Source organism: Canis lupus, chromosome 23, assembly GCF_048164855.1.
Source record: "Canis lupus baileyi chromosome 23, mCanLup2.hap1, whole genome shotgun sequence".
Taxonomy (NCBI): domain Eukaryota; kingdom Metazoa; phylum Chordata; class Mammalia; order Carnivora; family Canidae; genus Canis; species Canis lupus.
Genome location: NC_132860.1, coordinates 27,985,389 through 28,011,568, shown reverse-complemented (window position 1 = coordinate 28,011,568; position 26,180 = coordinate 27,985,389). Strand labels below are relative to the sequence as shown.

The 26,180-nt window shown below is 41.4% G+C and overlaps 1 non-coding gene across 1 annotated transcript; it reads left to right on the top strand.

Moving 5' to 3' along the window:
• Nucleotides 1–3,676: 3,676 nt before the first annotated feature.
• Nucleotides 3,677–3,784, top strand: LOC140615675 (U6 spliceosomal RNA). Its single transcript, XR_012016158.1, has one exon. It is a non-coding gene; the product is annotated as a U6 spliceosomal RNA (small nuclear RNA).
• Nucleotides 3,785–26,180: the final 22,396 nt, after the last annotated feature.

Genomic DNA, 26,180 nt, shown 5'->3' with positions numbered 1-26,180 from the left:
GGAAAGATTATTAGGTTAAATATAAGACAGAAAAGGGCTTGAGACTTTACTGGTTTGGGCACTTGACCACTCAAATTTTATTTTCCCTTATTTCTCTTTTTCCTTATTTTATAAATATATAAAATAACCCAAGATTTTTGTGAGGCCCCAATAAGATAATACATATAAAGCATTCAGCATTAATGAACAGGGCCTAAAATATAGCAAATATTTAATCATTATCATTATCATTGATGACTGCCTACTGCTTCCTCTAGGAAGCCTTCTTGACTTGATGAAAGAAATATTTCATCTTGAACTGGGCACCAAGCTGGCTTTCTCCTCCTGGCAAAAAACCTGGATCCCAGTCTCAACTCTGTCAGTAGCTATGTGACATTGAGCAAGCTCCTCCCCTTCCCAATGCTTTAGTTTCCTCATCTGCAAAATGGTAGGCTTGGACTTCCTGTTCCAATAGTCTATGACTAGGGTAACCATATAAACCAGAATTTTTTTTTTAAGATTTTATTTATTTATTCATGAGAGACACAGAAAGAAAGAAAGAAAGAAAGAAAGAAAGAAAGAAAGAAAGAAAGAAAGAAAGAAAGAAAGAGAGAGAGGCAGAGACACAGGCAGAGGGAGAAGCAGGCTCCACGCAGGAAGCCCGACGTGGGACTCCATCCCGGGTCTCCAGGATCACGCCCCGGGCCGAAGGTGGCTCTAAACTGCTCGGCCACTGGGGCTGCCCAAGCCAGAATGTTTTTGAGAGAGAAATGGGCACTATCAATAATCATTTAGGGATGACAGGTTTAAGGCAGAACCTGGCATACTGGGAAGTCTGGTCATTCCATGCTTCAGAGATCTATTATTTCCTTGCCCACCAGTGTGGTAGGCAAAATAATTCTTCCTCTCCCAAAGATGGCCACTTCCTAATCCCTGGAAACCTGAGGTTATGTTAGATCACCTGACGTACGGAATTAAGGTTATAGCTCAGTTGACCTTGAGAGGAGTCAACTGGATTATCTGGGTGAGCCCAATGTAATCACAAAGATCCTGATAAACTAAAGAGGGAAATAAAAAAGAGAGTGCCAAAGTGAAACACTGTAAGAAAGGCTTGACCAGCCATTGCTAGCTTTGAAGATGGGTCCAAGGAATGTAGGCAGCCTCTAGATGCTAGAAAAGGTAAGAAAATGGATTTTCCCCTAGAGCCTCCAGAAAGGGATACAGACCTGCTGATACCTTGATTTTAGCCCACTGAGGCCCATTTTGAACTTCTGACATCCAGAACTGTGAGACAATAAGTATGTTGTTCTCAGCCACTAAGTTTGTGGTGATTTGTTTGTTATAGCAGCAATAGGAAACTGATACACCTAGTATGGCTCAGCGGGTCCCTTTGGTTGGCTGTTCCATGAGTGCTGTCCTTGGAGCAGAGACAGAGAACTGTCTAAGCACCAGGAGAGCTGGATTCTAGTCCCTGCTCTGATATTAACTCACTCGGTTTTTTCTGTAAAGTAGGGAGATAATAATCCCTGCCTCATCTATCTTTGTGGTGGTGAGTGGGTGGAGTGTCCCACATTCACTGACTTATTCTATGCTCAACTCTGTGCTGGGGGCTGGAGCTAGTCCCAACCTCATCTCTGCTCTTGAGATGAGTAAAGAGACAGACATGTAAGCAGGTAATTAAAATATAATGTGATGAACATAAGGAGAGATTTTTTTTTAAGATTTTATTTTTATTCATGAGAAACACACAGAGAGAGGCAGAGATATAGGCAGAGAGAAACAGGCTCCCTGTGGGGATTCTGATGCGGGACTCGATCCCAGGACCCCAGGATCACTACCTGAACCAAATGCAGATGTTCAACCACTGAGCCACCCAGGTGTCCCATAAAGAGAGATTATTATAAGTGTACACTGAGAAATATATAAGCCCACCTGCTGGGAGTGGGGGCTCCCTATCCAGTCAGGGCAGGCTCCATAGAAAAGGTGATGTCAGAGCTGGGTCCTAAAGGATGAGTAGGAGAAGCCAGGCAGAGCAGACAAGGAGGACAGGAAAAGAGAAAGAACAATCCGGACAGAACAGCAGAGAAGCAAGTCCCCAGAGATATGAGTCAGCATGGGTTGGGGGACAGAGGTACAAGCAGCTTCATGGTGTTGATGTAGAAAGCCTGAGTGTAAATGGGATGCTATGAAGATTAAGTAGAATGATGGGTTAAGGCATGACAGGAGCACAAGGTTGCATTATCGGTCTGTGTGTCCCCCAGACCCGTGCTGGGTCAGGAGACGATCTGTAATGCACAATTCCTCTTGACCCAGCTTGAGTGATCTCTCCTGGTTGTCTCATCCTCACATTCCCCCCAGACATGTGCCAAAAGCCTGGCAGCTGCCCCAGCCTACTGGGGGGGATGAAGCCGTGCAAAATTACAGCCACTGAAAGAGGCCGGCGTGACCTCAGGAGCTGAGTTTCATCATTCTGAAATCATGCTCCTGGCCTTAGTCAGAGGCAGAGAGGTGGGGAGGAGAGGGTGGGAAAGCAGAGCGGGTGGCAGCAGGTTTGGGCGAGGTGCCGGGGCTGAGGAAGAAAGCAGCTGGAACCAGCAGGGGGTGAGATTCCAGCTTGGATTGTATCCATCATGCTGTGTGACCTCAGGCCAGATCCTTGCCCATGCTGGGTCTCTCTGGGCAGGATGGGTTCTTGGTGCTGTTCCCAAGGCCTGTCCCAACTGGAGCCTCCTTGTGGAGGTAAGAACCCTGGGGTTCTGCTGGTCACTCCTGCGGATGTGGTTCTTTGTAGATGAGTAGGAGCCTGTGCCAGGCCTGTCAGGGTTTGGAGCAGGACTCTGTAGGCTTCTCAGTAGCATCCACATTTCCAACAGGGTCATGCCTTTGTGAAACACACGAAGCTAACTGACTTCTATCAGGCAAAACCTATAAAGATGTCTCTAAGCTTTGGGTTACCTAGCCACACTACCCAGATGTGCTTCCCATTTGCATTCTGCATCCTTGTCCAGTTCTTTAAGACGTAGTTCCTGAGTAAGGCTGAGTATCTTAATTTGCTGCCATTTCCTCACAATTCTAGAGGCTAGAAGTCCAAGATCAAAGTGTTGTTAGGGTTGTTTTTTTCTGACGCATCTCTTTGGCTTGTACATGGCCACCTTCTGGCTGTGGCTTCACATGGTCTTTCCTCTCTGTGTCCTAATCTCCTCTTATAAGGACACCAGTCATATTGGATTAGGCCCATCCTGTGATTTCATTGAACTCAATTACCTGTCTAAAGACCTTATCTCCAAGTTCAATCACATTCTGAGATACTGACGGGGACCTCAACATATGAATTTTGAGGGCGACACAATTAGGCCCATAACACCGGGCTTTGGAATCGCTAGTGGAGCTTTTCTAAGTACAGATGTCTGGGCCCATCTCCAGAGATCTGAGTGTAAACTCCATGAAGGTGGGCCAGGAGATTTGCCCATTGCCATATCCCTACTGCCTAGAACTGTGTCCATCCAGCACGTGGTATATGCACACAAATATTTGTGGAATGAAAGGATGATTTAATAATCTTGGGATGGGGCCCGTGTGTGTGTCATGTACAAAGTTCCATAGTTGATTCTGATTCACCAGGGGGTGAAATCCCCTGAGATGTGATTGGATTTCATCTTTCCTGTTGCTGGATGGGAAGCCTAAGGTTCAGTCAGGAGTGCTTGCTTTGGCAGCACATTTACTAAAATTGGAACAATACAGAGAAAATTAGTATGGCCCCAGCACAAGGATGACAAGGTTTAGTAAGGAAAAGAAATAGCAAGCCTAGCACTCTACAAAGAATGTGGGCTCGTTGGGTCTACCCCAGCACCTCTCTAGAACATGAGGGCAAAGGGAAGGTTGGACCTGACACTGCCTTTTGTACCTCTTTATCTAGTTATTCATCTGTATTCCTTATAATATCCTTTATAATAAGCTGGTAAACAGAAGTAAATGTTCCTCTGAGTTCTGTGGCTGCTCTACCAAATTAATTGAGCCTGAGGAACATGTTGAAGGACCTTCCAGTTTATAACCAGTTGGCCAGAAGCATAGATGGGGGCAGTCTTGTGGGCCTGAGCCCTTGACCCACTGGATTGGATGCTATCTCCAGGTCGACAGCATCAGAATTGACTTAATGGCTTGGTCATGTTGGAAAATACACGTTGGACCTGCCTTTAGCACCCTTCACATATGGCCCCTGCCAACTCCCGGCCTCACCCACCCTCACCCCTGCCCAGCCTGTGCTTTAAGCCACATGACATCCAGCACCATTTCCCTGATCCTGTCATGCCGCTTACCTTCTCATCTTAGTGTGGGCTTCCCGGAATGCCTTTCCCCACCTTTTTGCTTAGGCAGTGTCTCCTCGAGCTGCACTGGAGCTCAATGCCTTCTCTCACTGCCCAGGCTGGGGGTAGTGGGGGCATCCTCTGGGCCTCTAGAGTCCCCTGTGCTGCCCTGTTATCCTATGCTGATCACCCTGGTGGCAAATGCCCATTTGGGTGCCACCTCCACCAAACTGGGAGCACCTGCATACAGGGCTGAGCTGGTAAGTAGTAGCTTGTGACTTGATGCCTTGTACAAGGCTCTGAGTTTAAGTCCTCAGCAAGTTTTCAGGGATTGAAGAGTGAATGAATAGCCATTGGTGGCTGAATGGGACCTGCTTTTGTAGCTCCTGACCTCACCTTCACCCCCCTATGTCCCAGGCCACTGCCTAGGGAGCATCTCTGAGGCAGCCTGGGGCAGCGGGTGAGCTCTCTGAACTGGCCAGTGCAGAGCAGAGGCGGGGAAGCAGAATCTTAGCCTCAGGTGGAGACCTCAGGCCGGTAGGGCTGGCCAGGAAGTTCAGAGAGGTGAGAGGGCAGTGGCCCCAAGAAGAAGAGACTGGAAAATACTAGTAATGGGGAAAGAAGGAGGGGAGGGAGGAGGTGGGCAGCTGAGAGGTCAGAGACTCAATTTTTGTTCTCAGAACTGTGGTTCGGCCTCAGAGAAGCTCCCCTGATCTGACCTTTCAGCAAGTTTCTGCTTCTGGGACTCGGGTTCTTCAACTGAAAACAGGGGCAGGCAGGCTGGACTAGATGGTCATTAACGTCTTCTCTAGCCCTGGCCAAGAAGATTCGAGAAAAGTGTGGCTGTCTTAAAGGTACTATTTGAGAGGACTGTGTCTAGGCTGGCACAAATTTCAGGGGCTCCCATCTAGCCAGGCATTGGAAGGACGTGTCTCGGGGCCTGAAAAGAACTGGAAGCAGCCTCCCCACGCCTCCTGCGCTGGAATTGGCCCAGAGTCCCAGCCTCCCCACGCCTCCTGCGCTGGACTTGGCCCACAATCCTGGCAGGCCCAGTGTGGCCCTGAGCACTAATGAGGCTGGCCACCTGGGGAGCCATAGACACTCAGCCTGGCCTATTTTGTGGTGAAACCAGGGTCACTTTTCTGCCTAACCCTGAGGTGATACTCCTGAATGTGGCCTGGGGGCTGGCAACACCATTCACAGGCCACCTGGAACCCTAAGGAGTACATCTGGTTGGGTGGGGACTGAAGGAAGCTCCAAGCCGCAGAGGCCCAGGGACCAGGTCTTGGGCCATGTGGACAACCTTTGTTGGCTCCACACCCCCTGGGTCCTGCCCTGCCAGGACAGGGCCTGCTGTCCTGGCTCTTGCCTGTAACTATTCCCTGAGCCGTGATTTCTGATTCTATTGGTGAAGACAGGCCTCTTGGGATGAGCCAGTTGGCCCCTCTCGGTTATTTGCTTCTCAAAGTTGGAAAAACTACGTTGTGCACCTGGCAGTACTTGCCGCTGCTGGGTTTTTTTCCCTTTTTTCTTTTTTTTTAAGAAACAGAAAGTAACCCCTGTGCTTACTGCAACCAAATCCATTTTATTGGCCTTCTGCATCTCCCACTGCAATAATAACAACCCCTTACATTTGATGAGTCTTTTACGGTTTACAAAGCACTTTCTTATGCATTCTTTCTTTTGGTCCAGCAACAGTTTTGGGAAAGAGGGCTGGGATTATTATACCCCACTACAGGTGAAGAAAGAGCCTCAGATAAGATCAGCTGCCCGAGGTCACACAGCAAGATGGAGGAGTTTAAAGCAAATGATCTGGGTCCTCTGACTGAGTCCTCAGTTCTTTCCCCAGTACCACACACCCTTCATGGCACTTGAATGCCCAGGGTCTTAGACACCCTCTTCCAGAAACAAGGGCAGAGGGCTCAGCTACCTGCAACCTGGACTTATTTCTGAACTTCTTTCTTTGGTGAATGTAACCATCACCTCTCCTTTCTGATCACCTCTAAGCCAATGGCTCTCACATCTGTGCTTTCCTCTGGGACCTGAGAGCTTCAGATCCTACCCTGTGTCTCCAGGTCTCTGTAATGTTCCCACCTGCCCCTCACTCACCCAGCTTAGAAAATTCAGCTTTACCATATTTTCATGTCTCTTTCACCTTCTAAATCCAGTTGGCATGGGTATTTTACTTATTAATTCATTTATTCACCCAGGCAGTACTAATATATGCTAAATCTTTACAGTCTATTCTGCATCCCATTTTTACATTATACTTAGTCTTCTGTGTCTGGTTTCTTTCCCCTAGAATAATGTTTATAGGGTCCATCCATGTTGCAGTATGTATCAGTACTTTATCTTTTTATAGCCGAATAATATTCCATTGTACATATCTACCACTTTTATTTATCTATTCATCAGTTGATGGATACTTGAGTTGTTTCTACTTTTTGGCTATTATGAATAATGCTGCTATGAACATTTGTGTACACTTTTCTATGCTTTATTTCTTTGGGTATATACCTAGGAGTAGAATTTCTGGGTCATATGGTAACTATAAACTGCAGAACTGCCTTCCAAAATGGCTGTGCCATTTTACATTCCCACTAGCAAGGTATTAGGGTTCCAATTTGTCCATGTCCTCACTGACACTTGCTATTGTCTATCTTCTTTATTATAGCCATTACAGGGGGCATAAAGTGCTTTCTCATTGTAATTTTCATTTGCATTTCTCTAATGAATAACGATGCTGAACTTTTTTTTAAATATGTTTTTGGCCATTTGTATGTTTGAGAAATGTCTGTTCAGACCCTTCACCTATTTTCCAGTTGGGATTATTGTCTTTTTACTGTGGAGTTGCAATTGTTCTTTATGTATTCTGAGGATACAATTCCCTTATCAGATAAATGCAAATATTTACTCCCATTGGTGGGAGGTCTTTTCATTTCCTGAGAGCATCCTTTAAAGTCCAACTTACCTATCTTTTCTTTTTTTTTCTTTTTTTCTTTTTTTTTTTTTTTTTTACCTATCTTTTCTTTTGTCATTTATGCTTTTGGTGTTTAAGAAGGCTTGGTCTAACCCCAAATCACAAAGATTTACCTTAGTCTTCTTCAAAGAGTTTTATAGCTTTAGTTATTACATTTAGGTCTATGGTCCATTTTTAGTTAAACATTAAACATTTTTATTAAAAACTTTTTTTGATTGTGGTAAAATATCCATAACATAAAATGTACCATCCTAACCATTTTAAAGTACACAGTTCAGTAGTGTTAAGTACTTTTATGTTGTGCAACCAATCTTCAGAACTTTTTATCTTGTGAAACAAACTCTATATTCATTAAAGAATTTCCCTTTCCCCCACCTCTAGTCCCCGTTGAATTCATTTTTATGCACAATGTAAGAAAAAGGCCTATCTTTATTCCTTTGCATGTGGTTACCTAATTGTTCCAGCATCATTTGTTGGAAAGACTATTTTTTTTTTCCATGAATTGTCTTGGCACCCTTGTCAAATATCAATTAAGCATAAATACAAAATAGGGTTTAGTTCTGGACTATCAATTCTGTTCTATGATCCATATGTCTATCCTTATGCCAGTATCAGACTGTCCTGATTACTATATCTTTGTACTAAGTTTTTATTTATTTATTTATTTATTTATTTATTTATTTATTTATGATTTTATTTATTTATGAGAGAGAGGCAGAAACACAGGCAGAGGGAGAAGCAGGCTCCATGCAAGGAGCCTGATGTGGGACTCAATCCCGGGCCTCCAGGATCACGCCCTGGGCCGAAGGTGGCGCTAAACCGCTGAGCCACCCAGGCTGCCCCTGTACTAAGTTTTTTTTTAAATTTATTTATTTGAGAAAGAGAGAGAGAGAGCACATGTGCATGGGAGTGGGGGGGAGGGGGAGAAGAAGAGGCAGAGAATCTCAAGAAGACTCCCACACCCTGAGATCATGACCTGAGGTGAAATCAAGAGCTGGATGCTCAACCAACTGAGCCACTCAAGACCACCTCTTTGTAGTAAGTTTTTAAATCAAGAAATATAAATCCTCCCACTTTGATATTTCTTTTCAAGATTGTTTTGAAAATTTTTGGTCCCTTGCATTTCTATATGAATTTCAGAATTAGCTTGGCAATTTCACAAAAAAAAGGCAGCTTAGATTTTGATAGAGATTACATTAAATCTGTAGATCAATGTAGGGAGTATTGCCATTTAACAATATTAAGTTTTTTGATTCATGAACATGGAACATCTATTTATTTAGGTCTTCTTTCTTTCAACAGCATTTGGTGGGTTTCAGAATATAAGTTTTGCATGTCTTTTATTAAATTTATTCCTGTTCTTTGTGATACTATTCCACATGAAATTATCTAATTTCATTTTTATTTTTTAAAAGATTTTATTCATTTTAAGGAGAGAGAACACAAGCAGGGTGGAGGGGCAGAGGGAGAAGCAGACTCCCTGCTGAGCAGGGAGCCCATTATGGGACTTGATCCCAGGACCCTGGGATCATGACCTGAGCCGAAGGCAGATGGTTAATCAACTGAGCCACCCAGGTGTCCCTAATTTCATTTTTAGATTGTTCATTGCTAATCTGTAGAATATAATTGGTTTGTGTATATTGATCTTTTTCCTGAAATCTTGCTGAACTTGTTTATTAATAATTTTTTAATGGATTCCTTACAATTTTCTACATCGGAAATAATGTCATATGAATATAGAGCTCGTTTTACTTCTTCCTGCTATTGCTTTTTCTTGCCTAATTGCCTTAGCTAGAACTTCCAGTATAATATTAAATAGTAGTGGTAAAAGTAAGACATCCTTGTCTTATTCTTGACTGTATAGGAAAAGCTTTCAGTCTCTCACTATTAAGTGTGATGTTAACTGTGGGTTTTCATAGATTCCTTTTATCAAGTTGGGAGGTTCCCTTCTATTCTTTTTTAAGTTTTTTAAATCAAGAAACAGTGTTGGACTTTGTCAAATGCTTTTTCTGACTCTAGTGAGATGATCATGTGGTTTATGTCTCTGATTAGGTATGTTATATTAACTGATTTTCAGATGTTAAACCAATCTTACATTCCTAGGCTAAATATCACTTGGTCAGAGTGAATAATCCTTTTTATATGTCACTGGATTCAGTTTGGTAGTATTTCGTTGAGAATTTTTGCATCTGTATTCATGAGAGATATTTGTACTTTTCTTGCGATATCTTTGTCTGGTTTCTAGTCTCAGAGTAACAGTGAGTTACTCATAAATAAAATGAGTTGAAAAGTGTTTTCTCCTCTTCTAATTTTTGGAAGAGTTTGTGAAGAATTGGTATTAAATCTTCTTTAAATGTTTGGTAGAGTTCATTCATTTTTATTGTTGAATTGTTTTCTATTATATGAATATCAGTTTGTTTATCCATTACCTGTGGATAGATATTTGGGTTGTTTCCAGTTTTGAAATAAAGCTGCTATGGACATTAGTGTATAAATCTTTCTATGGACATATGTTTTCATTTTCTTGGGTAAATATTTACAAGTGGAATTGCTGGGTCATTTGGTAGGTGCATATTAACTTTATGAGAAAGTCCCAGACTAATTTTCAAAGTGGTTGCATCACTACACTTTACACTCCCACCAGCAATGTATTTTGCTTACTCCACTATGCTTACCACATTGGATGTGACCTGTCTTTTTTATTTTAACCATTCCAGTGGGCATGTTGTGATATCTCAATATATTTTTTAAAGATTTTATTTATTTATTCATGAAAGACACAGAGAGACAGAGAGGCAGAGACACAGGCAGAGGGAGAAGCAGGCTCCATGCAGGGAGCCGGACGAGGGACTCGATCCCAGGTCTCCAGGATCATGCCCTGGGCTGAAGGCGGCGCTAAACCACTGAGCCATCTGGGCTGCCCGATATCTCAATATTTTAATTTACATTTTTCTGATGAATAATGATATTAAACACATGTCCAGGGTGCCTGGGTGGCTCAGTCATTGGGCGTCTGCCTTCAGCTTGGGTAATGATCCCAGCATGCTGGGATCAAGTCTCAAGTCAGGCTCCCTGCTCAGCAGGCAGGGAGCCTGCTTCTCCCTCTCCCTCTGCCTGCTGCTCTCCCTGCTTGTGCTCTCTGTCAAATAAATAAATAAAATCTTTCAAAAAACCCACACATGTTCATATCTTTTGCTCATACATTTTTTTTAATTGCATTTTAATTGGGTCTTCTTACTATTGAGTTGTAGGTGTTATTTACATATTCTAGATAGAAGTCCTTTGTCAAACATTTAGACATAGAGAATATTTACCTTCCTACTCATTTTATTAATGATGTCTTTTGAGGAGCAGGAGCTTTAAACTTTAAGTTTTGTTAATTCCATTTTAATGATTTTTCTTTTATGGTTATTGCCTTCTGTTGTGGTCTAAGAAATCTTTGCCTACCCAAAGATCATGAAAATAATCTAGAAAAAATTTTCATAGCAAATTTTTTTAGCATTGTGTGTTGAACAGATTTTTCTTTCCACATTGAATTGCTTTTGCTTTTTGGATGTAATCAATTAAACACTATTTCTGTACTAACTATTCTGTTCCCATTGATTTACTTTCTATCCTTATTCCTGTACCACAATGTCTTAATTACTGTAACATTTTTGTAAGCCTAGAAATCAGGTAATGTAAATTCTTCACCTGTTTTATTTTAAGACTGTGTATTCTAGATCTTTTATATTTTCCTATAAATTTTAGAACTTGTCAGTTTCTTTTTAAAAAGTATGACTAGAAATTTGGTATTGCTCTGAACCTATTGATCAATTTGGGGAAAATTGACAAGTTAACAATATTGGGTTCTTCCAACACGTTAGCATGGTATATTTTTTCATTAATTTTGAGTTTCTTTATCTCTTCAGCATTTTGTAGTTTTTTTTTCAAGATTTTTATTTATTTACTTATTCATGAGAGACACAGAAAGAGAGAGAGGCAGAGACACAGGCAGAGGAGAAGCAGACTCCATGCAGGGAGGGAGCCTGACGTGGGACTCGATCTCGGGTCTCCAGGATCACACCCCGGGCTGCAGGCTGCACTAAACCACTGTGCCACCGGGGCTGCCCGTCATTTTGCAGTTTTTAGTGTAGAGATTTCGCACATATTGTTTATGTTTTCAATGTTATTATAAGTAGTGTTAAATTTTTTAATTTTCCAATTGTTTATTGCTAGTATATGTAAATACAATTGATTCTTATAAGTTGACCTCATATTCTGTCACTTTACTAAATTCACCTATTGCCTCAAGTAGGTTTTTTCAGGTAGATTTCTTAAATTTTTCTATTTATTTATTCATACTCTTTGAAAATAAAGAAAAATTGGTTTTTTTTTTTTTAAAGATTTTATTTATTTATTCATGATAGTCACACAGAGAGAGAGAGAGGCAGAGACACAGGCAGAGGGAGAAGCAGGCTCCATGCAGGGAGCCCGACGTGGGATTCGATCCCGGGTCTCCAGGATCGCGCCCCGGGCCAAAGGCAGGCGCCAAACCGCTGTGCCACCCAGGGATCCCGAAAAATTGGTTTTATTTGAATGTCTTTTAGTTACTTTTCTTGTCTTATTGCGTTGGCTAGAACCTCCAATAATATAATATTGAAAGAATTGATGATGCTAGCAGACATAATTGCCTTGTTCCTAAACTTAGTAGGAAAGTGTCCAGTATTTCACTATACAGTATCATTTAGCCATAGAATTTTTATAGATCTGGCTTTACAGATGGAGGATATTTTGTTCTATTTCTAGTTTGGAGAAGTTCTTTTTTTTCTTTTCTTTTATCAAGAATAGGTGTTGAGGGAAAGCCTGGTGATTCAGTTGGAAGGGTGTGGCTCTTGATCTTGGGGTTGTGAGTTTGAGCCCCACACTGGGTGTAGGGATTACTTAAATAACTTTTTAAGAAAAGAATAGGTGTTAAATTTTATAAAAATACAGATGGTTAGACAGTCTGGGTGGCTCAGCAGTTTAGTGCCACCTTCAGCCCAGAGTGTGGTCCTGGAGACCCAGGATCAAGTCCCATGTCAGGCTCCCTGCATGGAGCCTATTTTCTCCCTCTGCCTGTGTCTGTGCCTCTCTCTGTGTGTCTCTCATGAATAAATAAAATCTTTAAAAAAATTACAGATGGTTATCATCCATGTGCACTTAAAAAGAACAAGCATTCTGCAGTTATTGAGTGTCCTGTTTTGCAAATGTCAGTCAAGTCAAATTGATTAAGGTTTTTTAAGTCTTGTATATTATTGTTTTGAGTGCTCCTCCTTGCCCCCAATATGTGTCATAGTTTCCCAATTCTTTGCATATCTCATGTTTTGGTTTTGTTAGATAAAATGTTCTAGCAATTCTGAAATCTGAAATTTTCCCCCTACAAGCTGTTTTTGCTTTTTGTTGCTTAGTAACTTGACTGGATAGATCTGTAGAGCATGCAGTGTGCAGTCACTGAAGTCTTTTTTTTTTTTTTTTTAAGATTTTATTTGTTCATGAAAGACAGAGAGAGAGAGAGCAGAGACACAGAGAAGTAGGCTCCATGCAGGGAGCCTCACGTGGGACTTGATCCCAGGTCTCCAGGATCACACCCTGGGCCAAAGGTGGCGCTAAACCACTGAGCCACCCGAGTTGCCCCCCCTCCTAAAGATTTTATGTATTTATTCATGAGAGACACAGAGAGAGAAGCAGGCTTCATGCAGGTGCCTGATGCGGAACTCGATCCCGGGACTCCAGGATCAAGCTCCGGGCAGAAGACATGGGCTAAACCGCTGAGCCACCCCGGAATCCCCGTCTTTATGTTTACATCTTGCTTCCTTGCCTCTGTATCTGCATTGCTAAACAGTCAGCCAATGATTGGTCAGAGGATGTGTTCAAATACATTGAGTCCATAAAACACCTTCTTCAATGGCTCTCTGATAAATCTAATGTGTGTGTTAAGAGTACATTCAAATTTCAGGCAATTTACAAGGCTGCCACAGTTTCTACTTTCTGTTGGGCACTACTGTGTTCCTCTGTCTGCATGGCCTCAAGTTCTACCAGGATTATGTGGACAGTCAGAGCACTCTGCTCTCCTGTTCACGTCAGAAATCTATGGGTACTTATCAAGACCCACTATGACAATATCATCCCTTATATATTCCTACTAAATTTCTGTCCTCTAGCTTGTCCAGCCAGGACCTCAACCTCAAGTTAGCTGAGTTGTCGCTTTCCTTGTACATTTTGTCACTGAAATTGCTACTTTTTCTTTCAATGCCCCTGGGCATGGGGTTTTTCAAATCAAGGGAGATCCTTCCCAGAACAAAGATGTAGTTTTCCATGATTTGTTTCTCTATGTAGAACAATTACTGTGGTAGCTGAGCTGGCATGGTAGTGTGGGGTAAAAGGGTCAGGAGCTGCCATAAGCTAAGACATCACAGACTGCTACTGTTCTTACCAAAGGTTTGGTAGTTTTTCATGAATAAATGCTTCTCAATTTGTTGTAAGCCCTTGATCACTTTTGTTTTTGATAATTTTATAGTTTTAATGCTTTAGGTTTTTGATTTTTGTTTTTTTAAAGAGAATTTTTTTTAGCTCTTTAATCTGCCATTCCAGAAGTCCTGCCTCCATCATTCTATATCCATGTAAATTGTGGATTTCTCCACATCTTTTTCCGGTTCTGTTAATTTTTATTTTATTTTTTATTTTTTTTGTTTTAAAGATTTTATTTATTTATTCATGAGACACACACACACACACACACACACACACACACACACAGAGGCAGAGACACAGGCAGAGGGAGAAGCAGGCTCCATGCAGGGAGCCTGACGTGGGACTCGATCCTGGGTATCCAGGATCAGGCCCTGGGCTGAAGGCGGCACTAAACCGCTGAGCCACCAGGGCTGCCCTCTGTTAATTTTTAATTCATGAATAAAGCTGCCCTAAACATCTAGGTACAGGTTTTTGTGTGGACATAAGATTTTTGTGTGGACCTAAGTTTTCACCTCATTTAGGTAAATATCAAAGAGCACAATTGCTGGATCACATGGTAAGACTATGTAGTTTTGTAAGAAACTGCCTATCTTCCAAAGTGACTTTACCATTGTGCATTCTCACCAGCAATGAATGACAGTTCCTAAAGCTCCACATCCTTGCCAGCATTTGTTGTTGTCAGTATTTTGTATTTTAGCTTTTCTAATCAGTGTATGGTGGTATCTCATTTTTGTTCTTTTTAAGATTTTATTTATTTATTCATGAGAGACACACAGAGAGAGGCAGAGACATAGGCAGAGGGAGAAGCAGGCTCCCCTGCTGGGACCCTGATGGGGAGGCGGGGAACGGGACTCCATCCCAGGACTCTGGTATCACAACCTGAGCTGAAGGCAGACACTCAATCACTGAGCCATCCAGGTGCTTCATCTCATTGTCATTTTAATCCAGAATTCCCTAATGACAAATGATGTGAAGCATCTTTTCATGTTTGTCATGTGTATTATTTTCTTTGGTGGGATGTCTAAGTATTTTGCCCATTTTTAAAAAATTGGTTATTTTCTTGGTGAGTTTTAAAAGTTCTTCATATATTTTGAATAAGTCTTTTTTTTTTTAAGATTTTATTTATTTATTCATAAGAGAGAGAGAGAAGGCAGAGACATAGGCAGGGGAAGAAGCAGGCTCCTCAAGGGGAGCCCGATGTGGGACTTGATCCTGGAACTCCGGGATCAGGCCCTGAGCCGAAGGCAGATGCTCAACTGCTGAGCCAACCAGGTGTCCCGAATAACAGTCTTATATCAGATTTATCTATTGCAAATATTTTCTCTGAGTCTGTGACTTGTTTTCTCATTCTCCTAAGAGCATCTTTCACAGAGCATAAGTTTTCAATTTTTTTTTAAAGATTTTTATTTATTTATTCATAGAGAGACACACACACACACACACAGAGGCAAAGACACAGGCAGAGGGAGAAGCAGGCTCCATGCAGGGAGCCCGATGTGGGACTTGATCCTGGGCCTCCAGGATCACACCCCAGGCTGCAGGCGGCGCTAAACTGCTACGCCACAGGGGCTGCCCATAAGTTTTCAATTTTAATGAAGTCTATCAATTTTTTCTTTCATTGATTGTGGTTTTGATGTTTTGATGTTAAAAAGTAATTACCATACCCAAGGTCATCTAGGTTTTCTCCTATGTTATCTTCAAGGGGGTTTATAGTTTTGTGTTTCATATTTAGGTCTATGATCCATCTTGAGTTAATTTTTGTGAAGGGTGTAAGGTCTGTGTCTAAATTCTTTTCTTTCTCCCACATGAATGTCCAGTTGTTTCATCACCATTTGTTGAAAAGACTATCTTTGCTCCACGTATTGCATGTGCTCTGCTGCCAATAATCAACTGGCTATATTTATGCAGGTCTACTTTGGGGCTCTCTATGCTGTTCCATTGATCTTCTATTTTTTCACCAACATCACACTGTCTTATTGTTGCTTTATAGTAAGTCTTGAAGTCAGGTAGTGACTTTGAACTTTGTTCTCCTTCAATATTGTGTTAGCTATTCTGGATTTTCTACCCCCCCCCCCCCCCCCCCATAAACTTTAGAATTGGTTTGTCCATGTTCACAAAACAACTTGCTGGGATTGTGATTGTGATTGCTGATCAAACAGTGAATTTTTTTAAAAAGATTTATTTTAGAGAGAGCAAGCGCATGCATGTGAATGGGGGATGGGCAGAGGGAGAAGGAGATAAGCAGATTCCCTGCTGAGTGAGTGAGCCTGACCTGGGGCTCCATCCCAGGCCCCTGAGATCATGACCAGAGCTGAAATCAAGAGTCAGAGACTTAAATGACTGAGCCAACCAGGTGCCCCCAATCAGTGAATTTTTTAAAAATTGTATTTTAAAAATTAAGTTCTATTGCTTTAATTCTATAAATTTTTTTTTGATAATTTTTGGTTCCCTGTTGAGATCCTTACTTTTCCTCATGTTTATACTTTTCTCTAATGTCTTGAACATATTTATAACTAATTTAAGCTCATTGTCTGCTAATTCCAAATATTAATGCCACATTGGTTTCTACTAAATTATTTTTGACTATGAGTCACATTTCCTGCTTTGCATGTCTATTAGTACTTTATTTTGTGCTGGACACCATGGATGCTACATTGTGGGGTGTCGATTTTATTGTCTTCCTTAATGGGATATTGGGTTTTGTTCTGGCAGGCAGATAATTTAGTTGTGGATCTGGAAAAACCTGATCCTTTTGAGGCTAGTTTTAAAACTTGTTAGGGTACACCTAGAGCAGCCTTTGTTCTAGGGCTAGATTAGCTTTACCCCAAGGCTTGGAATTTCTGAGAGCTCTACTGGATGCTTGGAGTATTCAATGAAATCTCCATATTCCAGCTAGTTATAACTCAAACACCTCAGTTCTCTGCATGCAGTAGTAGTTGTTTAGCTCACAGTTCTCCAGTAGTTGTTCTCTGCTTGGCCTTATGGATTATCTACCTATCCACGTGTAGGGGACACCTATGCATATTTCTGGAGCTCCTTTTCTATACCAATTTCATTCTCTCTGAAACCCTGCCCTGCGAATTTCAGCTGCTTCAGTAATCCTGAACTCTGATTTGTTTCCTCATCCTAGTAAATCTCTGCATTAGAATCTAGAAAATGCCTCCAAATTGGGTGATAATGAGGCACATCACATTTGGTTTTATTTCTGTTAGGGATCATATTCCTACTCTGTTGTCCAACATCTGAAAACAATTATTTCACATGTTGTATCCAATTTTATAGTTGTTTGTGGCAGGAGAGCTAATTTAGTATCAGTTATTCTACATGATCCTCTATCATTTTTTAACTGTGTGATCTTGGGCAAGTCATTTAACCTCTCTTAGCCTCAATTTTTTCATGTCAAAATTAGGCTAATAATAGTTACTCCAAAATAGTGTTATGAAGATGAAAAGAAATTATGAATTTCTGATAGTGCCTGCACTTTTGCAGAAGCTCCACAAAGAATTACTATATATTACTGTGGTTATGGTATAATGTGTTAAAATCTGTATTGGGCAGATATGATTGAAAAGGATAACAGGGAAGTAACATAGGTAAGGAATTATACCTGAAGCCACAAGGTCTCACCATCACACACAGCAAAAAATTCAGTAGCAGTGGCATAGCCTATAGGTTTTGGATTGTCCTAACCAGCTATTGACCTGCCGAGCTAAAGGATGGTGTTCTTGGAGCCAAAGACAGATGAAGGCATTGTCCACAAGAAATGAAAGAGCAACAAGTAGTATGGAGGCAGTGGGATCTAGTGGAAAGAATACACAGGCTTTGGAGTCAGTCCTCAATTTCAATCCCAGATGTGTTGACTTTAGGTAGGCCACATAATCTCATCTTTAAAATTGGGGATAATATATACCTTGCAGGGTTGTTCTGAAAGTAAGAGATATTATATGTAAAGTCTATAGCATACAGCTGCCATGTAAGAACTATTAGCTCTATCATCTGACTATATCACCTCTTTGCTTAATAACTTCCTTGGTTTCTTGTTTCTTTTACAAAAAAAATCCAAACTCCCTAATATGCCTTAGAAGACCCTCCTTGGACTGACTTCCTTTGACCTCTTCAGCCTTGAATGTTGATAATCTGAGCCCCCTTGACTTTGCTTCAGCCATGCTGAACTACTTTGTTAATCTATCCAGGCTTTTTTTTTTTTTTTTTTTTAAGATTTTATTTATTTACTCATGAGAGACACAGAGAGAGAGGCAGAGACACAGAGGGAGAAGCAGGCTCCATGCAGGGAGCCCAGTGTGGGACTCCAGGATCATGCCCTAAGCCAAAGGCAGCCACTTAACCACTGAACCACCTAGGTCTCAATCCAGGCCTTTACATTGCCTTTATCTCTGTATGAAACATTATTCCCATCCTCCACTTGGCTTATCAATTTAGATATCAGTTTATCTTATTCATTCCTTTGTCAATTCATTCATCAAATTTTTTTTTTAAGATTTTATTTATTTATTCATGAGAGAGAGAGAGAGGCAAAGACACAGGCAGAGGGAGAAGCAGGCTCCACGCAGGGAGCCCAGCCCGATGCAGAACTCGATCCTGGGACTCTAGGGTCATGCCCTGGGCCGAAGGCAGGCGCTCAACCACTGAGCCACCCAGGGATCCCCCTCATTCATCAAATGTTGATGGAAGGCCCATCATATGGCAGGTACTGAGATACACCAATAAACAAGGTGTATACAGCCCTGTCCTCATTGAATTTATCCTATAGCCTTACTATAAACATGGCTATAGTCTAGACATGGGGGGCCCTGCTATATGCTTTCATGGTACCTTGCACTTTTCCCCTCTTACCCCTTCTCTTAGTATTTTGTCATTGCTTATAATTTAAAATTAACCATCGCTAGATTGGAAACTCTATGTGGACATGAACCATGTAGTCCTAATCTTCATTTCTACTGCCTTGCACATTAAATATTTGAATTAACAGTAAATACTGTTAACTGAAAAATGAAAGCTCAGCTTGGCTCTGAAACATCCAGAGCACCTACTCTGTACAAAGTACTGTAGGGAGATCAAGATATGGGTGCATCACACCAGCCTAAGTGTGAGTAACAACTACCAAGATCTCCGATTCAGGTCTGGGTCCCCACCCGCTGAGCTAACAAAGCCCATGCCGATACCCTCTTGATTCTGCTGGTAGTCATAACTCACCGTTGCTCTTCCCACCAACTCAGCTTCTGCTGGAAAAGTTTCTTCTTTCTCAATGCTTTTAAGAGTTCTTTCAGCTTTAGAGACCCTACTTATGTCTCCAGGAACCACACCAAATTCTGAACAGCAGCAACTGCACACACAAGAGTGCCTCCCGTCAGTGAATGACCAGACTCCACAGGAGGTACTTTCTAGCTTTCTTCTAGGCCTCTGGGAGTTTCCTGCTTCCCTTGTGTACTATCTCTATAGCTTCATCTTTTTTCCCCCCAATTAATATTGTCAAAGTCTAGTTGTATTTCCTGTCTCCAAATGAACAAAATGACTAGAAACTCAGCTTTATTTAGCTTTCTTAAGAAATTAGATTGGCTTAAAGCAGTGAGAAAGTCATTCTCATGTACTGATGATGAACATCATAATTGTTATAACCTTGGGGGCGAGGAGGGCAATTAGGCAGTATGTATCAAGAGTTCCTTAAGAATTTATATACTTCGACACAGGAATCCTACTCCTAGGAATCCTTCCTGAGGAAAATTAAAAATGCATCAAAGATTTGGTTATAGTTACCCAAAATACAAGCAGGAGAAATTGCTCAGAAGAAATATGTCTCTATGAGACCTGCTTAAAAGTTCCTTGAGACATTGAATTTTCAGATGAGAATTATTATTATAAACTATTTAGGTCTAAAATTTAGCCATTTGGAAGATCTGAGAGGAAAAAAAGCCTCTCAATTCTACAAATGTGGCAGAGTACTGAGAGAAGTGGACAATATTTCAAGGTTAAGCTCCACCTCTGACTTGCAAGATCACCTAACCTCCCTTTCCTCATCTACAACATAGAGTAATATCTGCCCTATCTACACTGGACAGGCATATAAGGAGGGGACCCAACTTCCATTTTGCCTGTACTATTGAGCTCTCCATAATGATAGGAATGGCCTTTATTGGCTTCCCTTTGCCTTCAGAATGACAAAATCCTTACCATAGCCACAAAGTATCCAATAGTCAGGCCCTGTCTACATCTCTAGCCTAATCTTGGGCATAACCTCCCTGTGGGTCACTGTTCAGCCACACTTCTCCCCAGGGCCTCCACATACACTCTTCCCTCTACCTGAAATCCTGCTTGAAATCCTTTTCCCTAGCAAACTCCTACTGATTTATAAAATCTGAGCTTAAATGCCACTTTCATTAGGACATCCTCCCAGACTACCCCCTACCATAGGTAGGTTCTCTCTATAAATTATATTCTCTCACAGTGCCCTCTGCAGTTCCTTTGTAAGGCTTATTATCACAATGGTCCTTAAATACATTACTTATTTGGTTGCCTCTCCCTTTCAAAACTCCATGAGGGCAGGTTCTGGTTCTGATTTGTTCATGACTATATTTTCAGGACTTTGCAGAGTGCCCAGCACAGAGACCCGACGTTATTTGTTAAATGAGTGTATCCTTATAATCTTGTAGTGCCAGGAATGGAGATCTAATGCCTTCATTTTATAGCTGACAAAACTAAGGCCCAGAGAAGACACATGACTTTTCTAGCATCACATGGCCAGTAAGTGGACAAGGTAGTTTTACAGTTTGCTCACTCATTCAATATATATATATATATATATATATATGTGTGTGTATATATATATATATATATTTTTTTTTTTTTTAAGATTTATTTACGGGAGAGAGAGAGAGCACATGAGCAATCGGGTGGTGGGGGCAGAGGGAGAGAGAGAAAACTCAAGTTGATCTCCTGCTGAGCAAGGAGCCAGAGATGGGGCTTGATCTCATGACCCCAAGATGTAGACCTGAGACAAAACCAAGAGTTGAATGCTCAATCAACTGCACAACCCAGGCGCCCCTCAATATTTTCTATGAACCTACTATGTTCTAGGCATGTTTGAGGTGCTGGAGTGAGAATGATGGCCAAGACAGACCTTTACTTCCTGAAATTTACATCGTGGTGGTAGAGATGGCCAATAGGCAGATACATCAGATACATAAATAGCATTTATCACTATCTCATACCTTATAGATCTACAAAGAAAGAGGTTCTCTGAAGACAAAAATCACATAACCAGTGAGGACTCAAACCAATGTTTTCTGCTTCAAAGTGCAGGGCTCTTTCCACTACACCACGCTGCTTGCCCTGAGTAAACAAACAAAACCATAATTTATGAGGCTCCCTCAGCTGCCTGTGTGTGTGCTTGGTGGGGTGAAACCCTCATGCTGTCCATGAAAAAGGGCCAACATCATCAGAAGTAGCAGCTGACTGGCTTGCCTGCTAAAGCAGGTGTCACAGCATTAGCCAGCCTGGCCTCTACTGCCTTGAAACTTCACATCTGGCACCCAAAGAGAGGGAGTGTGTTTAAATAAGACAGCTATTGACCAAGTGGCTTGAGGAGGGTTGGATTTGGCTGGTCTCTGGGAATGATGCAAACCACAAGGGGACAGTACTCAGGAGGTGAACAGAGAAAACAGATGGGCTCAAACTACAGGCGTGACTATTGCCTGAGCACCCCATACATCACTGGGGGAGGTAGGCAGAGGCCTCTTCCTGGCTGGAGATCTGTTTATTTTTTCATTTATAAAGGCGCCCCCTGAGGTCTGTATGTGGGGAAATAGAATGCACACTTAAGATCACTGGCTTTCCTCTAAATTGTTTCAAGTAGACACATGGTTGAAATGAAGAGTACAAGACACATGGTGTGACACAGCAACCCACCTGAAAGGCTGGGTGCTGGGAGATCAAAGGGGAGCTCAGACAGGTGAGCAGAATCACCAGCAAGCCCACTAAAACACTGGGTCCATTAGCACCTCCTCCTTGCTTTGTCAGAACATCAGTTTTGATAGTTTCAATGTGTTGTCTATAACATAAAGTGGCCCCTCTAATAAAGGACAGTTGAAAATAAATGATGACAACTCATTTTTCTCATATAGGTTAAAGCCTAAAGTACTGCTTTGCAAATAATAGTTATCATTTACTGACCAATCACTATAAACTGGCATTTTATTATAATCTCTAATCTTTACAACAATCTTGAGATAGCTATTACCTTCATCTTACAGATGAGCAAAGTGAGGCTCAGAGAAGTTAAGTGATTTTCTAGATGTCACAAAAGTAGTCAACAGGTACTGAGCTCTAGTCTGTTCATGTTTATATATATATGTATGCTCCATGCGCTGCATGGAGCCCAATGAGGGGCTTGAATTCATAATCCTGAGATCAAGACCTGGATGCTTAACAGACTGAACCACCTAGGCATCCCCAGTCTGTCCAACTTTAAAGTCCAAGTACTTTCTATAAAACCAATAAGTGACAAACACTTGCCTGATAGCAAAAAGCAAGTGTCTCTAGCTGTTCCACTGATTCTATAGGCTGGGAAGGTGAGCTATACACAATTCTAAATAAGGGTAAGGAGGCTTCATGTAGCTTCATTCAGGATAGCTTTTCCCTTACTTTAGGGGTGAGCTTTGGGGTTTGCAGCAATAGAAATAAAAGCATATCACTGACCAGTCCCAAGTATAATGGCTGTTCAGTGAGTGACTGATCTTCACCCTAGTAATGACAGGCAATATTGCTTCCTGTGCTCCACACCACTGGAAAAGAACGCAGGGCAAGAATGGATGGTGATAGGCCACTCACAGTCTGACTCTCAAATCCAGCTCTACCAGGTGCTAGCTGGGCAGCCTCTCTGCCACTCAATTTCCTAATTCACAAAATTGGGCTAATATTTACACCTCACAAAATTATTAGCATTAAATAACATAAAGTATATGGAAGCACTTGGCATGGAGTTAGTGTATAATAAATGTGACTTGGGATGAATTTAGTTGACCATTCTAGGACTATGGGTCATTTTGGCCCAAAGAATTCCAGGGAGATGCAGTAAGTTCCAGGTCTAAATCAGAGTTTGTGTTTGTGCGTCAGAGAATGGCCTACATGTATCCTTAGTGGAACTGTGGAACCAATCCCATCTCCATGGTTTAACTAGGACCATGGCTCAGGCAAGAGCCAGAGGATTTCCAAACATGAGATGACCCAGCAGAAGGCTAATCATTCCAAATTTGAAGCTACTCCCAATTCTCTCCTGAGTTTCCAAGGAAATCAAGAAGTCACGTGCCTAAAACTGAACTAACTCCAACTCCATATTATTTTCTTCTGCTTGCTTTATTTCAAGATGTAGTCGCAACTTGGCTCTGACTTATGACCTCCTTCATAGAGGTATTTCTTCAGGCTACAAAATGTGATTTTTCTAATGTATGATTCAGACAACTTAAAATTCATCAGTGGTTTCCTATGGTCTATAGAGTGACTCTAAACTATTTAGCAAAGACCTCTGTGATCTGGCCTCTGCTCACTTATTTGACCTCATAGCCCACTATTCCACCTCTCCTCAAACCACTTATAATCTCTAAACATTCCATGCTTTCTCTTATGTTGTATGTCTTGTTCCTTCTGCCTGGGATGCCCTTCACTTTCTCATCTGGCAAACTCAGTTTAAGCACTTTGTCCTCTGAAACCTTAATCCCTAAGGCAGTCACAGACAGACCACCCTGGGGCCCACACCAAGTTGTGGACACATACCCCCCCTTTACATGAGGAGGAAGGACATGGTACAGTGGAAATGCAGGCTTCAAGTCAGAAAGCCTAGCATTCAAATTCTGGCTCTCCAGGCCAACCAGAGGAGAGAGAGCCTCAGTCTCTAGCCTAATGTATAGTCCACTGGTGTGGTTTTCCCTACGTAAAGATAGAAGCAGGGCATCATAGCCAAGAGTCAGGGACTTGAACCACTGGCAAGATCATCCCTATCTGAGATCAGTAATTTTAAAGGTGTAATTCATTTTACTCCTTTTGTTCACTTGCACACCTGACAGGGAGTCAGCTTCCTATACAGGTTTGCTAATCCCAATCATTCAAGTATTCCAGTTCCTCTAATTTTTCATTATAAATTTATTAAACACACATCTCAGGACACCTGGCTGGTTCAGGTGGTGGAGCACGTGATTCTCGATCTGAGGGTTGTTAAGTTCGAGCCCCATGATGGGTGTAGAGATTACTTAAAATCTTTAAAAAGAAAGAAGAGGGACACTTGGGTGCCTCAGTTGGTTAAGTGTTCAACTCTTGATTTTAGCTCAGGTCATGAATTCACAGTCGTGGGGATTGAGCCCCAGTTGGTACCGCTCTCAGTGCAGAGCCTACTGGAGATTCTCTCTCCTTCTTCCTCTGCCCCTTCCCAGGCTCACTGCCTACTCTCACTCTAAATGAACACATAAATCTTTTAAAAAGACAAAAAAGACATATCTTACCGTTGACACTTATTGGGCAAATCATGTAACTCTCTGAGACTCCCTAACTTCATTTGGAAATTAAAGTGTTGTGAGGATTAGAGAAAGTTGATTTAGACATCTTGCACAAATTTTGGCCCTTGATAAGCACTCGAAAGTATGATAGTATTATAGCACATTATAATTACTTGTCTACATCTCTCCCTCTACTAGATAGTAAATTCCTCAAGGGTAAGAAATTCATCTTTGTACCCCTAGTATCTAGCACAATAGTGCTGGGGACACAGTAAACTTTTAACAAAAATCTGTGAAATGCATAAACATGCACATTTGCCTTTCCAATGATGGTCTGGTCCAGGAAAGCAGAGAACTTGTCATTTGCTTCTCTCCTGTTTTCACAGCTGCCATCATGGGTGTCAGGCAAATCAGTAGACATTTTCAAAGCACACTTATGAGTGGACCAATACATTCTTACTAGAGGCAGTAAAGTCACACGACATCAAGTCTGAAGACTTTGGTTCTAGCCCTGGTTCACTCCCTTACTGTGAGATGTTGGACATACTAGCTAAGCAACTAAGGCTTGTTTTAGGCAAAATAGGGAAGAGAAGAACTTTGCAGATTATCACAAGGATGAAATAAGATAAAGCCCCACATAAAAGCAGACTATAACTAAGAGATACAAGGGAAACACACACATATCAGACTTTATGATTTGCAGGAAAATGGTTCTGCTTCCTGTACATCCCCCTCCATGATAGAATAAAACACAATATCATGATTATGCTATGTTTATATATTCTTCACACATCTTTTAGAAAAACTTGGGGTTTTGTTTGTTTGTTTAGTTTTATTTAAGTAATCTCTATACCCAACATGGGGGCTTGAACTCACAACTCTGAGATCAAGCGTCCCATGCTGTTCCAACTGAGTCAGCCAGGTACCCCAAACTTGGTTTTGATATTCAAAATGTAAAACACGGCCTTGTCCTACTCCAGTGCAATAAGTAAACAATAAATGTTCAGGGGCTTTCTCTGTGAACCTGCAGCACTGCTTAAATAGGATAAAAAATGCCAAATTTCCTCTTGTCTTACACGGTTAAATCAAAGGCAAGGCCAAAAATTGGACAATCTTTTTTCAAAGAAAAACAGTGTTCTTGGTTTAAACTGAAACCAACTAAATGCATTGCTTAGAGAACTATGCTCTATTTAGAAGAGTTTCTGGTGATCTAAAATTAATCAGAAAACTTTATTTTATTCCAGCCTCTCTTTAAATTCTTCTTAACACATTTATTAGTCTACTTATCTAACTTGGTAATTTAGTAAGCATGGTATACTGAGCATAATGGAATCTTTGTTTATAGACTCAAGACCACTTGGCAGGGATACTGTAGAGAGGACTCAAGCAGCAGATGAGTGGTTGAGTTAGATAAACATTAAGATCGCCTTCACATCTCACAATCTGGGAACTGAACAACTAGTTGTACTTTCACTTATAAAAACGAACATCAATCATCACTGGGCAGTATCAAAGTGTGAACTAATATAGAGCCAAGAGCAAGATAGCATAGTGGCTGAGACTGCAGGCACTGAAGTCAAATGGTCAAGATTTGTATCTTGGCTCTGTGTCACCTGCTAACTGCGAACTCTGTGACTTTGAACAAGTTAATTAACTTTTCTGCCTTAGTTTCTTCATGTAAAACTGGAATAAAAGTACCTATTTCATAGGGTTGCTATGAGCATTAAGAGTTAATACTTCTTAATATACTTGAACAGTGCCTGACACCTAGTAGGTGCTCTAAAGTGTGAGTTTAATACATGTCCAATAGTAGGAGCTGCCTGTGGAGTATTTCATTAAAGCCTTAAAACCTTTTAAGTAAGTAGCTCACTGTAAAGATGAGTAGGGGCACCTGGGTGGTTCAGTCAGTTGAGAGTCCAACTC